Source organism: Lagenorhynchus albirostris, chromosome 2 (genome assembly GCF_949774975.1).
Source record: "Lagenorhynchus albirostris chromosome 2, mLagAlb1.1, whole genome shotgun sequence".
NCBI classification, from domain to species: Eukaryota; Metazoa; Chordata; class Mammalia; order Artiodactyla; family Delphinidae; genus Lagenorhynchus; species Lagenorhynchus albirostris.
Window position 1 is genome coordinate 43,062,420 of NC_083096.1, and position 16,632 is coordinate 43,079,051.

At 36.4% G+C, this 16,632-nt stretch overlaps 1 protein-coding gene across 5 annotated transcripts in view; it reads left to right on the forward strand.

The window, feature by feature from the left end:
* Positions 1-16,632, forward strand: part of KCNK2 (potassium two pore domain channel subfamily K member 2) — a 165,411-nt gene that overhangs the window by 96,564 nt on the left and 52,215 nt on the right. The gene's annotated exons all lie outside the window — the stretch shown is intronic.

A 16,632-nucleotide genomic window follows, 5' to 3' on the forward strand; every position in this document is an offset into this window, starting at 1 on the left:
TGACCATTAGAATTTTGACTCATGAAATTTTGGAAAGTTTGAAATTTAAATCTTGATTTTGAAATTTTTTATAGTTTAGAAATTAACTTTTGATTTTATATTGAAAGGTCCAGAAGTACTTTTAGTTTGAGTGTGACAAAGTAGTGTTTTATTATGATTTCTGTGTTTCTTGCTTCTGGGTCTTAGCCAACTTTACTAATTTTTTTCAGAGCACAGCAAATCTGTAAGACCTGCAACTATAGTACCCACTGTCTTCCTTTAATTATCCCTCCATTTCATTATCTGGCATTCATACACCAAGAGACATCAGTGTCAAAATCTTTGATTGATACAACAAGCATGATTCTTTAAACATACACCCAAAAGAAATAGAATAAGATAGGAAATGATAAAATTAATTTCTCTCTACAGACAAATATTTTCTTTGAAACACATCAAGCCATATAATTTCTTATTAATACCCAAGATGCCTATGGTAATTAGGAGTGTAAGTTATCCAACATTTCTCTTCATGAATACCCTATTTCTCAACACTAATTCGTATATTCAGTTTGTGTATATCAATCTATATCTTAGTTATGCCATAAAACCAAAAACATTATTATAAACAAATCAACAAAACAATATGCTTGACATTCTAGTTTAAATCATGTGAAGAGTGCTGCTTTGAACAGGACTTCAACTGATTTGCCCCAGTCTTAGTTATGCTCGTGTGTGTGTGTGTGTGTGAGTGAGAGAGAGAGACAGAGACAGAGACAGAGACAGGGAGAGAATGAGGTAGGGAGGGAGAGAATTATGGTTATTTTAACTTCAGTGTACTTTTAAGGGTCTTGAGATGCTAAGGGGAACAAAGGAAATTGTAACTAGGAAATATTCTGGATAACATAGCTAAAAAGGGAACTTCTCAAACTTCCAGCCGTAAACTGGCATTGAAATGCATTTTAAAAACACACACAGACCATTTTTTTTTAAGTAAAATAGAACTGAACAGAGCACATCACTGTTAGATAGTTTAAAGAGTGTCGTTTTGTGGAAATATACGTATATTTCCACCCACATATATACAATAAATATATATTATATACATATGTGCATATATATATATACTAATATTATTATGGATCACAGTCCAAAAGTTGGAAAGTGACCAAGGCATATATAGAACTGGGGGAAATTTTATCTCTATGCCATTGATATATTTGATTAAAGTTTAAAAACTTGTATTGTTAAAAACCAGTGCTTTTTTGATAGGATTAGCTCGTACAAAGCACTAGCACATTTTTTCCAGAGTAGTGAGATAATATCTGTCTGCTTGGACTGCCATAACAAAATACCACACACTGGGTGACTTAAACAACAGGAATTTATTTTCTCACAATTCAGGAAGCTGGAAGTACCAGATTAAGGCGCTGGTTTCTGATGAGGTCTCTCTCTTTGGCTTGTAGGTGGTGCCTTCTTGCTGTGTCTTCACAGGGCCTTGTATCTGCACATATGCCTGGAGAGGGGGGCTGCTCTAGGCCCTTCCTCTTACAGGGACACCAGTCCTGTTGGATTAGGGCTTGACCCTTATGACCTCATTTAACCTTAATTATCTCCTTAAAGGCTCTATCTCCAAATAACGTCATAATGGGGATTAGGGCCTCAACATATGACTTGTTGGAGGAACCAATTCAGGCTATAAAAGAATCCTTTCAAAAATTTAAATTTCTACATTAACTGGTTTATTTAATATGAAAAACAAGTTTGTTTGCCTAGTTATGAGTGATCTTCCTGATTCTTAGCCAAATATGAGATGTATCATTGTGTTTTCAACACTGAAAACTAGAAAGCTATTCTTTTCCTAACATAAGTCTTTCGGCTTCTCCCTAGCCGTTTTTTTTTTTAACATCTTTATCGGACTATAATTGCTTTAAAAAGGTGTGTTAGTTTCTGCTGTATAACAAAGTGAATCAGCTACATGTATACATATATCCCCATATACCCTTCCTCTTCCATCTCACTCCCACCCTCCCTATCCCACCCCTCTAGGTGGTCACGAAGCACAGAGCTGATCTCCCTCTGCTATGTGGCTGCTTCCCACTAGCTATCTATTTTATATTTGGTCGTGTATATAAGTCCATGCCACTCTCTCACTTCTTCCTAGCTTACCCTTCCCCCTCCCCGTGTCCTCAGGTCCATTCTCTATGTCTGCATCTTTATTCCTGTCCTGCCCCTAGGTTCTACAGAACCATTTTTTTTTATACATTCCATATGTACGTGTTAGAATATGGCATTTATTTTTCTCTTTCTGACTTAACTTCACTCTGTATGACAGACTCTAGGTCCATTCACCTCATTACAAATAGCTCAATTTCATTTCTTTTATGGCTGAGTAATATTCCGTTGTATATACGTGCCACATTTTCTTTATCCATTCATCTGTCGATGGACACTTAGGTTGCTTCCATGTCCTGGCTATTGTAAATAGAGCTGCAATAAACATTGTGATGCATGGCTCTTTTTGAATTATGGTTTTCTCAGGGTATATGCACAGTAGTGGGATTGCTGGGTCATATGGTATTTCTATTTTTAGTTCTTTAAGGAAACTCCATACTGTTCTCCATAGTGGCTGTAGCAGTTTCCATTCGCACCAACAGTGCACGAGGGTTCCCTTTTCTCCACACCCTCTCCAGCATTTATTGTTTGTAGATTTTTTGATGATGGCCATTCTGACCGGTGTGAGATGATATCTCATTGTAGTTTTGATTTGCATTTCTCTAATGATTAGTGATGTTGAGCATCCTTTCATGTGTTTGTTAGCAATCTGTATATCTTCTTTGGAGAAATGGCTATTTAGGTCTTCTGCCCATTTTTGGATTGGGTTGTTTGTTTTTTTGATATTAAGCTGCATGAGCTGCTTATGAATTTTGGAGATTAATCCCTTGTCAGTTGCTTCATTTGCAAATATTTTCTCCCATTCTGAGGGTTGTCTTTTCGTCTTGCTTATGGTTTCCTTTCCTTTGCAAAAGCTTTGAAGTTTCATTAGGTCCCATTTGTTTATTTTTGTTTTTATTTCCATTTCTGTAGGAGGTGGGTCAAAAAGGATCTTGCTATGATTTATGTCATGGAGTGTTCTGCCTATGTTTTCCTCTAAGAGTTTTATAGTGTATGGCCTTACATTTAGGTCTTTAATCCATTTTGAGTTTATTTTTGTGTATGGCGTTAGGGAGTGTTCTAATTGCATTCTTTTACATGTAGCTGTCTACTTTTCCCAGCTCCACTTATTGAAGCGGTGGTCTTTTCTCCACTGTATATTCTTGCCTCCTTTGTCAAAGATAAGGTGACCATATGTGCAAGGGTTTATCTCTGGGCTTTCTATCCTGTTCCATTGATCTATATTTCTGTTTTTGTGCCAGTACCATACTGTCCTGATTACTGTAGCTTTGTCGTAGAGTCTGAAATCAGGGAGCCTGATTCCTCCAGCTCCATTTTTTTTCTCGAGATTGCTTTGGTCATTCGGGGACTTTTGCGTTTCCATACAAACTGAAATATTTTGTTCTAGTTCTGTGAAAAATGCCATTGGTAGTTTGATAGGGATTGCACTGAATCTGTAGATTGCTTTGGGTGGTACAGTCATTTTCACAATGTCGATTTTTCCAATCCTAGAACATGGTATATCTCTCCATCTGTTTGTATCATCTTTAATTTATTTCATCAGTGTCTTATACTTTTCTGCATACAGGTCTTCTGTCTCCTTAGGTGGGTTTATTCCTAGGTATTTTATTCTTTTAGTTGCAATGGTAAATGGGAGTGTTTCCTTATTTTCTCTTTCCGATTTTTCATCATTAGTGCTAGGAATGCAAGAGATTTCTGTGCATTAATTTTGTATCCTGCTACTTTACCAAATTCATTGATTAGCTCTAGTAGTTTTCTGGTAGCATCTTTAGGATTCTCCCTATATAGAATCATGTTATCTGCAAACAGTGACAGTTTTACTTCTTCTTTTCCAATTTGTATTGCTTTTATTTTTTTTTCTTCTCTGATTGCTGTTGCTAAAACTTCCAAAACTATGTTGAATAATAGTGGTGAGAGTGGACACCCTTGTCTTGTTCCTGATCCTAGAGGAAGTGGTTTCAGTTTTTCACCATTGAGAACAATGTTGGCTGTGGGTTTGTCATATATGACCTTTATTATGTTGAGGTAAGTTCCCTCTTTGCCTACTTTCTGGAGGGTTTTTATCATAAATCGGTGTTGAATTTTGTCAAAAGCTTTTTCTGCATCTATTGAGATGATCATAAGGTTTTTCTCCTTCATTTGTTACTATTATCACATTGTTTGATTTGCATATATTTATGAATCGTTGCATTCCTGGAATAAACCACAGTTGATCATGATGTATGATCCTTTTACTGTGCTGTTGGATTCTGTTTGCTAGTATTTTGTTGAGGATTTTTGCATCTATGTTCATCAGTGATATTGGCCTGTTTTTTTCTTTCTTTGTGACATCTTTGTCTGGTTTTGGTGTCAGGGTGATGGTGGCCTCATAGAATGAATTTGGGAGTGTTCCTCCCTCTGCTGTATTTTGCAAGAGTTTGAGAAGGACAGGTGTTAGGTCTTCTCTAAATGTTTGATAGAATTCGCCTGTGAAACCATCTGGTCCTGGGCTTCTGTTTGTTGGAAGATTTTTAATCACAGTCTCAATTTCAGTGGTTGTGATTGGTCAATTTATATTTTCTATTTCTTCCTGGTTCAGTCTTGGAAGGTTGTGCTTTTCTAAAAATTTGTCCATTTCTTCCAGGTTGTCCATTTTATTGGCATATAGTTGCTTGTAGTAATCTCTCATGATCCTTTGTATTTCTGCAGTGTCAGTTGTTACTTCTTTTTCATTTCTAATTCTATTGATTTGAGTCGTCTCCCTTTTTTCTTAATGAGTCTGGCTAATGGTTTATCAATTTTGTTAATCTTCTCAAAAAACCAGCTTTTAGTTTTATTAACCTTTGCTATTGTTTCCTGGATTTCTTTTTCATTTATTTCTGATCTGATCTTTATGATTTCTTACCTTCTGCTAACTTTGCAGGTTTTTTATTCTTCTTTCTCTAATTGCTTTAGGTATATGGTTAGGTGGTTTTTTTGAGTTGTTTCTTGAGGTAGGATTGTATTGCTGTAGACTTCCCTCTTAGAACTGCTTTTGTTGCATCCCATAGGTTTTGGGTTGTCGTGTTTTTATTGTCATTTGTTTCTAGGTATTTTTTGATTTCCTCTTTGATTTCTTCAGTGGTCTCTTGTTTATTAAGTAGTATATTGTTTAGCCTCCATGTGTTTGTATTTTTTACAGATTTTTCCTGTAATTGATATCTAGTCTCATAGCGTTGTGGTCGGAAAAGATACTTGATATGATTTAAATTTCCTTTAATTTACCAGGGCTTGATTTGTGACCCAAGATATGATCTATCCTAGAGAATTTTCCCTGAGCACTTGAGAAGAAAGTGTATTCTTTTGTTTTTGGATGGAATGCCCTATAAATATCAATTAAGTCCATCTTGTTTAATGTATCATGTAAAGCTTGTGTTTCCTATTTATTTTCATTTTGGATGAACTGTCCATTGGTGAAAGTGGGGTGTTAAAATCCCCTACTATGATTGTGTTACTGTTGATTTCCACTTTTAGGGCTGTTAGCATTTGCCTTATGTATTGAGGTGCCCCTATGTTGTGTGCATAAATATTTACAATTGTTATATCTTCTTGGATTGATACCTTGATCATTATGTAGTGTCCTTCTTTGTCTCTTGTAACAGTCTTTGTTTTAAAGTCTATTTTGTCTCGTATGAGAATTGCTACTCCAGACTTCTTTTGATTTCCATTTGCATGGAATATCTTTTTCCATCCCCTCACTTCCAGTCTGTATGTGTCCCTAGGTCTGAATTGGGTCTCTTGTAGACAGCATATATGCGTGTCTTGTTTTCGTATCCATTCATCCGGTCTTTGTCTTTTGGCTGGAGCGTTTAATCCATTTCCTTTTAAGGTAATTATCGATATGTATGTTCCTATTACCATTTTCTTAATTGTTTTGAGTTTGTTCTTGTAGGTGTTTTCCTTCTCTTGTGTTTCCTGCCTAGAGAGGTTCCTTTAGCATTTGTTGTAAAGCTTGTTTGGTGGTGCTGAATTCTCTTAGCTTTTGCTTGTCTGATAGGTTTTAATCTCTTCGTTGAATCTGAATGAGATCCTTGCTGGGTAGAGTAATCTTGGTTGTAGGTTTTTCCCTTTCATCACTTTAAATATATCTTGCCACTCCCTTTTGGCTTGCAGAGTTTCTGCTGAAAGATCATCTGTTAACCTTGTGGGGATTCCCTTGTATGTTATTTGTTGTTTTTCCCTTGCCTCTTTTAATATTTTTTCTTTGTATTTAATTTTTGATAGCTTGATTAATATGTGTCTTGGCATGTTTCTCCTTGGATTTATCCTGTATGGGTCTCTCTGTGCTTCCTGGACTTGACTGACCTTTTCCTTTCCCATATTAGAGAAGTTTTCAACTATAATCCCTTCAAGTACTTTCTCAGTCCCTTTCTTTTTCTCTTCTTCTTCTGGGACCCCGTATAATTCGAATGTTGGTGCCTTTAATGTTGTCCAAGAGGTCTCTAAGGCTGTCCTCAATTCTTTTCATATTTTTCTTTATTCTGCTCTGCCATAGTTATTTCCACTATTTTATCTTCCAGGTCACTTATCTGTTCTTCTTCCTCAGTTATTCTGCTATTGATTCCTTCGAGAGAATTCTAAATTTCATTGATTGTGTTGTTCATCATTGTTTGTTTGCTCTTTAGTTATTCTAGGTCCTTGTTAAATGTGTCTTGTATTTTTTCCATTCTATTTCCAAGATTTTGGATCATCTTTACTCTCATTACTCTGAATTCTTTTTCAGGTAGACTGCCTATTTCCTCTTCATTTGTTTGATCTGATGGGTTTTTACCTTGCTTCTTCATCTGCTGTGTGTTTCTCTATCTTCTCATTTTGCGTAACTTACTGTGTTTGGGGTCTCCTTTTTGCAGGATGCAGGTTTGTAGTTCCCATTGTTTTTGCTTTCTGCTCCCAGTTGGTTTAGTGGGTTGTGTAGGCTTCCTGGTGGAGGGGACTAGTGCCTGTGTTCTGGTGGATGAGGCTGGATCTTGTCTTTCTGGTGGGCAGGACTGCATCCAGTGGTGTGTGTTGGCATGTCTGTGACCTTACTATGATTTTAGGCAGCCTCTCTGCTAATGGATGGGTTGTGTTCCTGTCTTGCTAGTTGTTTGGCATAGGGTGTCCAGCACTGTGGCTTGCTGGTCGTTGAGTGGAGCTGGGTCTTAGCGTTGAGATGGAGATGTCTGGGAGAATTTTTGCCATTTGATATTACTCGGAGCTGGGAGGTCTGTGGTGGACCAGTGTCCTGAACTCGGCTCTCCCACCTCCAACGCATAGGCCTCATACCCAGCTGGAACACCAAGACCCTGTCAGCCACATGGCTTTCTCTTGTGTGTCGTAGTCCAGAGGAAGATGCTGTGACAGTAGATGTCATTATGGTGTTCCAGTTCCTCTCTGCTGAGTCAAGGGCAGTGAGAAGGAGGAAAATCCATAGCATCCATGGTGTCGCTGGCAAAGCCCCCAGGGTCCCCGGGAAAAATACGATGGAATCTAGGTGATAAGGTCTACCTTTTGTGCTTAGTCTAGTTTCACTTGTCTGTAGAAGCCACGTGCAGAAGTCTTGCACCTAACTTGTTGGATTAGCGTTCCCAGCATAGAAACGCCAGGCTGGACACTTCGGCGGCTGTGTCCTCCCTAGCCTTTTGTGTGACATGTACTTTCTGGTGACTGCATCTGGGGAAAACTCATGTGAGTAAAGGCCCTGAGCAGGTTTATGGGAACCCTCTGGAGCTGCAGCTGCTCCGGACAGTTGAGCCAGTTACAATGGAACTGTCACTTTGAGCAGATGTGTATTTTCTAATTTATAATGCAGTTTAGGGAAATGACAAAATTGGGTCACAAATTCAACAGAGAACGTGAAGAAAGAAAGGGAAAGACAATTTATAATTTATCTATAGATTAATAGGGCCAAAATTTTTATAAATGAAATTCTACTAACATTTTTACAGCAGTGGGGAAAAAATTTATTCGATAATTTTAGTCTAGAAATAATTTACTAAAGGACATAATTAAATAAAAACCAACTAAATACATTCTAGTTGTCATCTTTACACACATGAACCATGGTGGGTGACTGTTCACAATATATTCCTTACCTTTTGTACCTAAACCATTCCAGATATTCCAACTTTTAAAAACTACCTGAATGTTCAGAAGCAACAAGAATATTTCTAGTTCTCAATTCCATAAAAATGCTAAACTTTTTTTATAACTTGAAATTCTCACTATTAAAAGTGTAACTAGTACAAAATATAAAAAATACGAAATAATATATAGTAGCAAATTTCCAAGTGATGATACAAAAACACAAGATTTCCCCCAATGAAAAGATCGTGGCTAATAGTAAGTTCCAGTCTGACATTAGTTTTTCAAAAACTAATCTTCTTAAATGATATTGGTTAAGTGTAAACATAGAGCTCTAGTCATATGTGGCCCTATTTCTGTTTTTCATGTTAAAGTCTATTCTGTTTCCAATGAAGACTAATGTCAATGAAAATATTATGTTTTGGAGTAAGAAGAATAGTTTTTGATGAACATGCTGAAATAAAACATGTTGGTATAGCTAATCTATCTGAAATATTTGAAAGGAAAGGGTTAGTTGGAGCAACACTGCATAGTTTCAGAAGTGTCACATATAATTAGAGTTGATCTGCATCCCTCAAGGAAAAGAATAATGACCTCAATAATTTTTCCATGGAGACATATGAGCTTCTGTAAAAGCATTTATTTGTTTCATTATTTTTTAAGCTCTAATGGAGAATAACACATGTTTAATATTAAGAATTGATATGACTAATTATCTTTTTCTATGAAGTCATGTACCCTCTTCTGAGGAAATGATGTTTCCATTTAGAAAATAAATATTATTTATGTATTCTAAATAATACAATAATACTGATATCTGAGGCAGGTAGAATAAAAATAAGCTGTGACCACAGCATTCAGAAAGTAAATTCCTAAGCAAGCAGGGAGTAGTACATCCTTATTATGTATAGACATAGTTCGTTTTGCTATTGTTGACATTCCTTGAGTTTGAAAGACCTGTGATTTCTATATAGTTCTTGTATCAGTGTACATGTACCACAGTGTTTGGGATGTTCCTGTCCATATGTGAGACAAATACTACCTCAGCCCCTACATCAACGTCCCAGTGTTCTCAGGCCTTGTGGCACTACAGCTGACCACAATGAGTGGATAGCCAAGCATCACTTCTTTACCAATATAATTTCTTTAGCCTCTGAAGGTATTCATGCAAATGGAGATGCTCACTTTAGTAAGTTGGCCTTACATCATATTAAGAAAACTCCCTTTGATTGGGAAGCTCTAGTGCCTAGAAACCTTGAAAGATTGTCCCTAGAACTTGTATTTGACCCCAGCATTGTGCAGGGACCTGAGAATACGGGGATACATAGTTTTCTCCTGCTGATGACCTGGCGAGAGCAGTTGTTCTTCTCTGAACTTAATTCAGGGTGGTAATGCCTCCCTTTAATGAAAAGAGCTGGGACTTAATGGCTCTTTATCTTGTCTGGAGATGGGGCATTAAAGAGCAGTTGCAGCCTGAGCCCTGGAAAGGTTACAGTAGATACATTATCATTATTTCTTAAGGGAGAAGTACTTTTAATATGAAAGGCTTTATATGCCCTTTGAAACAGTTTAGCCTTTATTCTGAAAACCTCAGGGAGCCATAGAAGAGTTTTAAAGAAGTGGAATGAAATATCTTGTCAACAGTGAGGAAGATGAATTAGAAACCAAGCCTGATGCTGGGAAATCAGTTGGGAGAGATTATTGCAGGAATCCAGGTAATACAGAATGAAGTCTATGGTGGCAGTGGGCTAGAGATGAAAGTACGGATTTCAAAATGATTTGGGGCATAGAAGAGATAGGCAACCCTTTGGCCATGGTTAATAAAGAGAAAGAGAGGATGACATTCATGATTCTAGCTTTGGATGGGATTACAAAACACAGGAGAATGAGAGATTCTGAGTTGAGAGGAGGAATGAGAATGTCATTTTGGACATATTGTGATTGAGGGCTGTGTTGGATATCCAGGTGGCTAATTCAAGTGTAGATAATTGGATATGCAAGCCTGGAATGTAGGAAGGATGGGAGCTGGAGAGAGAGTGGCGGGGTGGGGGGGTGCTCATCACAACATACATGACAATGGAAGTTGTGAGTATAGATGAATTCACCTAGTGAAGATTTGTAAAGTAAGCCAACAATAAAGCTAACAATGGAACCCGGAGTAACACATTTAAGGGGGTGGACATAGAGACTGTAAAGGACTGGAAAGCAAATAATGTAGTCAAAGAAACTGATTCATGGAAGGGCAAAGACGCTGAGGTTTTGAAGAGAGGATGGTCCAAATTATGGATAAACAAGATGAAAAGACAACCCTCAGAGTAGGAGAAAATATTTGCAAATGAAGCAACTGACATAGGATTAATCTCCATAACATACAAACAGCTCATGCAGCTCAATATCAAAAAAACAGACAACCCAATCAAAAGATGGGCAGAAGACCTAAATAGACATTTCTCCAAAGAAGACATACAGATAACCAACAAACACGTGAAAAGATGCTCAACATCGCTTATTATTAGATAAATGCAAATCAAAACTACAATGAGGTATTACCTCACACTGGTCAAAATGGCCATCATCAAAAAATCTACAAATAATAAATGCTGGAGAGGGTGTGGAGAAAAGGGAACTCTCATGCACTGTTGGTAGGAATGTAAACTGATACAGCCACTATGGAGAACAGTACTGAGGTTCCTTAAAAACTAAAAATAGAACTACCATAGGACTCAGCAATCCCACTACTGGGCATATACCCTGAGAAAACCATAATCCAAAAAGACACATGCACCCCAATGTTCATTGCAGCACTATTTACAATAGCCAAGACATGGAAGCGACCTAAATGTCCATCAGCAGAGGAATGGATAAAGAATATGTGGTACCTATATACAATGTAATATTACTCAGCCATAAAAAGGATCAAAATTGGGTCATTTGTAGAGACGTGGGTGGACCTAAGACAGTGTCATATAGAGTGAAGTCAGAAAGAGAAAAACAAATATCGTATATTAATGCATATATGTGGAATCTAGAAAAATGGTACAGATGATCTTATTTGCAAAGCAGAAATAGAGACACAGACGTAGAGAACAAATATATGGATACCAAGGGGGAAGGGATGGGTGGGAGGAATTGGGAGATAGGGATTGATATATATACACTATTGATACTGTGTATAAAATAGATAACTAATGAGAACATGCTGTATAGCACAGGGAACTCTACCTAATGCACTGTGGTGACGTAAATGGGAAGGAAATCCAAAAAAGAGGGGATATATGTATATGTATAGTTGATGCATTTTTCTGTACAGTAGAAACTAATGTAACATCGTAAAGCAACTATACTCCAATAAAAATTAATTTTAAAAACTCAGATGAAAATAATAAATTCAATAATAAATAAAATTTTCTATGGCTATTCAATAGAACCTATAAAGAAATAAATATATTTTTTTAAAAGGTAAAAAACAAAAAACCAAATGATGGATCAGACTGGCTAAAGACAACGGGGAAGAAAAGGAATCCAAGGAAAGATTGACACATTAACATAAAATAGATAAATAAATTAACTAGAATTCTCTATAAGGTTGTGCTCCAAGGGTGCCACTCCTGTAGCAAAAAATGTAAATATTGCCCCCTGGAATTGTGCAATTCACTGGGTATATCCTAAGATAGTTCTTTGGGCACATCAAGCACAATTCCAAAGGGTAATAGTCACAGAATATTTTATGAAAATGGGACCCTTGGAGCACAAGTAATAAAAAAAAAAAAAAACCCAAAAAACCTGTATGAATAGTGTCCCTGGAGATTGAGCAGTGTGCAGCCCTGATCCTGGGTACTGCTAGGCATGCATACATGGTAAATACGGACAGTGGTGGCGTGGGAGGTGAGCTGTGGAATGACAGTGTCAGATGGCAGGAAAAGGAAAGCTGATCTCACGGAGGCCATTTAGGAGGCTGTTTACTGTCTAATTTACTCCTAAATCATTCATTTATTCATTCATGAAAAAAAAGATTTACTAAGTACTATCTGATGAGCACTATATTAGGTTCTGGGAGTAACTTTCCATCTGTGGGAGTTTGAGGCTGATCTCTTAGGAAGATTCCATAGGTGGTGCATTTCCTTATTGATCTTTATAATGTTTGCTTTTACTTTGCTTCTTCTAGAGATGGAAAAAGGAATTTTGAAAAAGGAGGCACTTAGTCTTTGATTAATTCTCAAAATAGCCTACTTTTACTTTTTTTCTTTTCTCTATCTCCTTCCCTTCTTCTCTCCTTTCCTTCCTTTAATCCTCAGACAGCCCATCAGACTTTGTAGTTGTTGCTTTGATTTCTAACATATTTGGGGGAAGGGTGGTATATTTTTGTTTTCCTCCGTTGAGATACTAAAGTAGTTATGAATGACTGAAGTTGGACTATGGGCACAATATACAATGATCATAAGACTTCTCAGGTTTATTTTTTAATGCATATAACCCTTCTTTGATTAAAGGGTAGGAATAGAATAAAATAGAAGCAGTATCACATTGTGTTGTTAAAATAAGGCATATTTAAAGGGCCCTTGTTTTCTGTCCCATGGGGAAGGTGGTGTCCCTCGCTATTGCTTTGGGGAAAAGATCAGAGCAGACTTCGAGCTTTGTCTGCTAGTTTATATTTCACTTTGCCTAGTAGTGCCAAGGAGTAAGGAAGTTCCTTCTCTTTTTTAGTCCCACCCTCAGCTCAGCAAATTATTACCTATTTAGTAAATAGGCAATTGGAAAGGAGAAGAAGAATGAATAACAATATGACTTAAATTATGCTTTGAGACAGTAGTAACTCTCACACAATGGGGTATGTCTAGTTTCTAAATCAATTTTATGGACAGTCATTTCTGTAGAACCCAGACCCCAAACTGTGTCTCTGTATCATCTCAGTATTGTGTTGCATACCGTGAACCTTTGTGAGTCTTAATGTTAGGAAGTTCTTAGAAGGCAAAATATATGTTAAAACCAAAACAGGGTTTGAGAGTGGTGAAAATGGAAATACTTTGCTTCTAGAATATGCTTTATTTCTTTTTTAAATCTTAAATGAGATAAAGTGTTCAGCTGTCAAATAAGAATTGCTAATAAGGAAACTGAAACACAGGGAGGTAAGGTGACTTACTTAAGGTTATACAGCTAGTGCGTGATAGAATCAGTAGTCAACCCAGATGGCCTGACTGCATGGCCCAGCCTTTTTGTTAAACTAACTTTTTTTCCTATGCTGCCTCCCAAGTGCTCAAGAGTTGGTTATGTATTTTTGTTACTTTTCTTTTTTCCTTATTATTTTATATGTAGGTAATAGCGACACATTAGAAATAAGTACCCAAATCTGATGCTTCTGTTACTACAAAGAACAGATACCCATCTGTAGCTACAAAGAAGAGCTTTGGGAATTTAGTTTGGTCACTGGTTGTGTTATGGTATAGATCAATGAAATCTTGAAATCTAAAGTTCTGACATTCTTTTAAATGAGTGGAAATGATTTGTATCATTTCTAAAACGTTCATGGGCTTTGGAACCCTTAAAACTGAGATTTAATTCTATCTTAACTATTTACTAGCTCTGTAGACTTTGCCAAAATACCTCATCTCTGAGTCTCCATTTTCTTATAAAGTGAGATTTAACCTCCTTTATGAGGTTGCTGTAAAGATTCAGTGGGTAGTGTGGAATGTGGCTAAATGCTTACTGAATGCTTGTTCTTTTCCTCATGGGTTTTCGGAAGGAATTAGTATCAAAGTATTTCCCAAATCAAATGACCCGTAAAGTTCTAAGACTATCATCTATATGTCATCATATATCGTTCTATATAGAATATAAAATGCTGTGTGTGCTTATATGTCTAAACGTCTTATCTGGTTGAAATGATAAATAAACACAAAAGAAAAGATAAGCAAGAAAACATTATGTACATTGCTAGAATTTGATCATAAACCCAGGGTCCAAAATAGCCTAGGAAAAAAAGTGGGTTCAAGAATTTCAAGTATGTTGGATGTTCTATGGATTTGAAAACTAGTTTTTGCATTAAATGTTCCTTTAATATACCTAGATCACTGTTATCTTAATTCCTCTCTTGATTGAGAGCCACAGATTTTCTGGTGTCCTGATGTGTGGACTGAGGTAGAATCCACCTTTATTTTTCCTTTTATTAAACTGAGAGTGAGAGCTCAACTGTTACATTAAAGAATAAAAACATGAAGGAATATTCCTCTTTTTCTGTTTTAGATTGAACCCTCACTATTTCTGTAACTTCTTTTTGCTTCAGGTATTTCACAGAATGTCATCTGGTAATGGAAATTCAGAGTACTTTTTTCTATTCATTTGTACACAATAGGAAAATAACTTAAGATAACAGTTTTTGCCTCAAAGCACTTTATAAGTAATTTAGTTTTCTTTAGCTAGAGAGCACATTATGGGGATTTAATGCATCAAGATATAATATTGTCTGTCTCTTTTGACTGTTTTGATAATGTCATCTGTTCTGAGAATTTGTGTTAGGAAAAGTGACCGCATGAACTTGGCTTTCAAAATTGTTTTCGGACTTTCTTCATCAAACCAAAGTATTGTGCTCGCCTGTATTCAGGGCTAAAATCAATCACATTTTACAAAAAATCAAACCTGTGTTTTCTGAAAACACAAGCAAGTGTGTTCTCAAAGATGGATCGACACAATTTTAAAAATTTCCTCTGTAGATGGCTTTCTGAAAGAATATTAGTTTGTGGTCAGTCAGAGTTGAGAGTAGGTAGAACACTTTGAAGTTTAATCAGGGATTATTTAATCATCTTTAGCAACAAAATATGGTGAATTGTTCAGTGTTTAGTGGATGGCACCCTAATTTTAGTAAGGGAATTTCATCTTCCTGCCTCAATCTTGATTTGAACCAAAAGAATGGTTTCCGATTAATGATATGTGTGCGTATGTGCGTACACAGATACACAAAATCTCCTGTTTCTGAACAAGGAAGAACCCCTGTTTTTCCTCCAGTAAAAGGGTTAGTCATCAGTGCTATTCATTTATTACACAAATATTATACATTATTTATTATACAAATATTTTCATTTGTCTCTCCATCCAGACATATGGTAGGATTGCACTTTCTCTTTCCCTTGTGGGTGGCAAGCCATAGGAATAGTTCTGGCCAACAGTTGTGTGCAGAATGGGAAGAAGGTTTAATTGCACCTGTGAACCCCTCAAGTGCTTACTTGCCTCTGGCTCAGTGACCATAAAGATCACGGTGCTGTGTCAGCCTGGGTCCCTGAGTAACCGCAATGAGCAGACCCTGCTGCTGACGTGTCACGGGCATCAGCACGAGTGAGGCATTAAGCTCTGTTGCTTTAAGCCACTGATATTAAGGAGCTGTTTGTTCTAGGTTATAACCTCCTCTGTCCTGACTAATCCAGTAAAATACACTTGCTCTAACTTGAGGAAAGAGTGAAAGTAACAATAATAATTTAGAAGATTTAAATGTTACGTGCCATACTCGTATTTGGTGAGTTTTGTATTAGTTTCCAAATCTCGGATAGGATTAGATTTATTATCTGCATTTATATTATTTAACATATATTATCTGTATTTATCTTATTTAAGACTTGCTAATGGTTTTATTAAAATACAAGCATCAAGGTAAGAGTTGAAGTAAAATAGAGCAACCTGCTTTTTAAAGAAAGTATAGATGGGCTTTAAATTGGCCAGAGACCAAATATTCCTGTTCCTATAAAAAAGCAGTCTCTCTGCTCATTTGGGATTATATACCCATTCAAAATTGGGTTCAATGATACTAAATCTGTTGTATATGTAAACTTTCTGAAATAAAGAAATTTGAACTGATGTTAAGTTTCATAAAACCAATGCATAATACCAGAGTAATCACGGATATAATATAAAAGAGCAGAGTCTCCTCATATTATTTTTGCAATTTATTAGGTTGAACTGTATGAAATTGTTGACATTCAACTAGTTTTGACCTTAAGAATTACAATTTCATATGGTTGAACCTAATATTCAACTATATTTACACACCAGTTTCTACAAATAATATAATTTTCATATTATAATCTATCATTAGATTATGACCTGTGCATTATGCAAAATCATATATGGTTAGACATTTCTGGTATACTTTCTTTATTCAGTACTTAGCTAAAAGTTTTCCAAATTCTGTTTTATTATGTATAGACTATAGACTGATTATCTCATCTCAACTCAAAGACAGACTAATTTGTTGTACTTGCATGTTTCACAAATCTATCCCTGTCACTTGTCACTTGTCACTCCAAACTGTAGCTCTGGATTTCCCTCTTTTCTCACCTGGCCGTGTCATAACTGCGGAAGCTCTCACTGGGGCTACTTAACTGCATTCATAGTTATAGACTCCTCAATTTA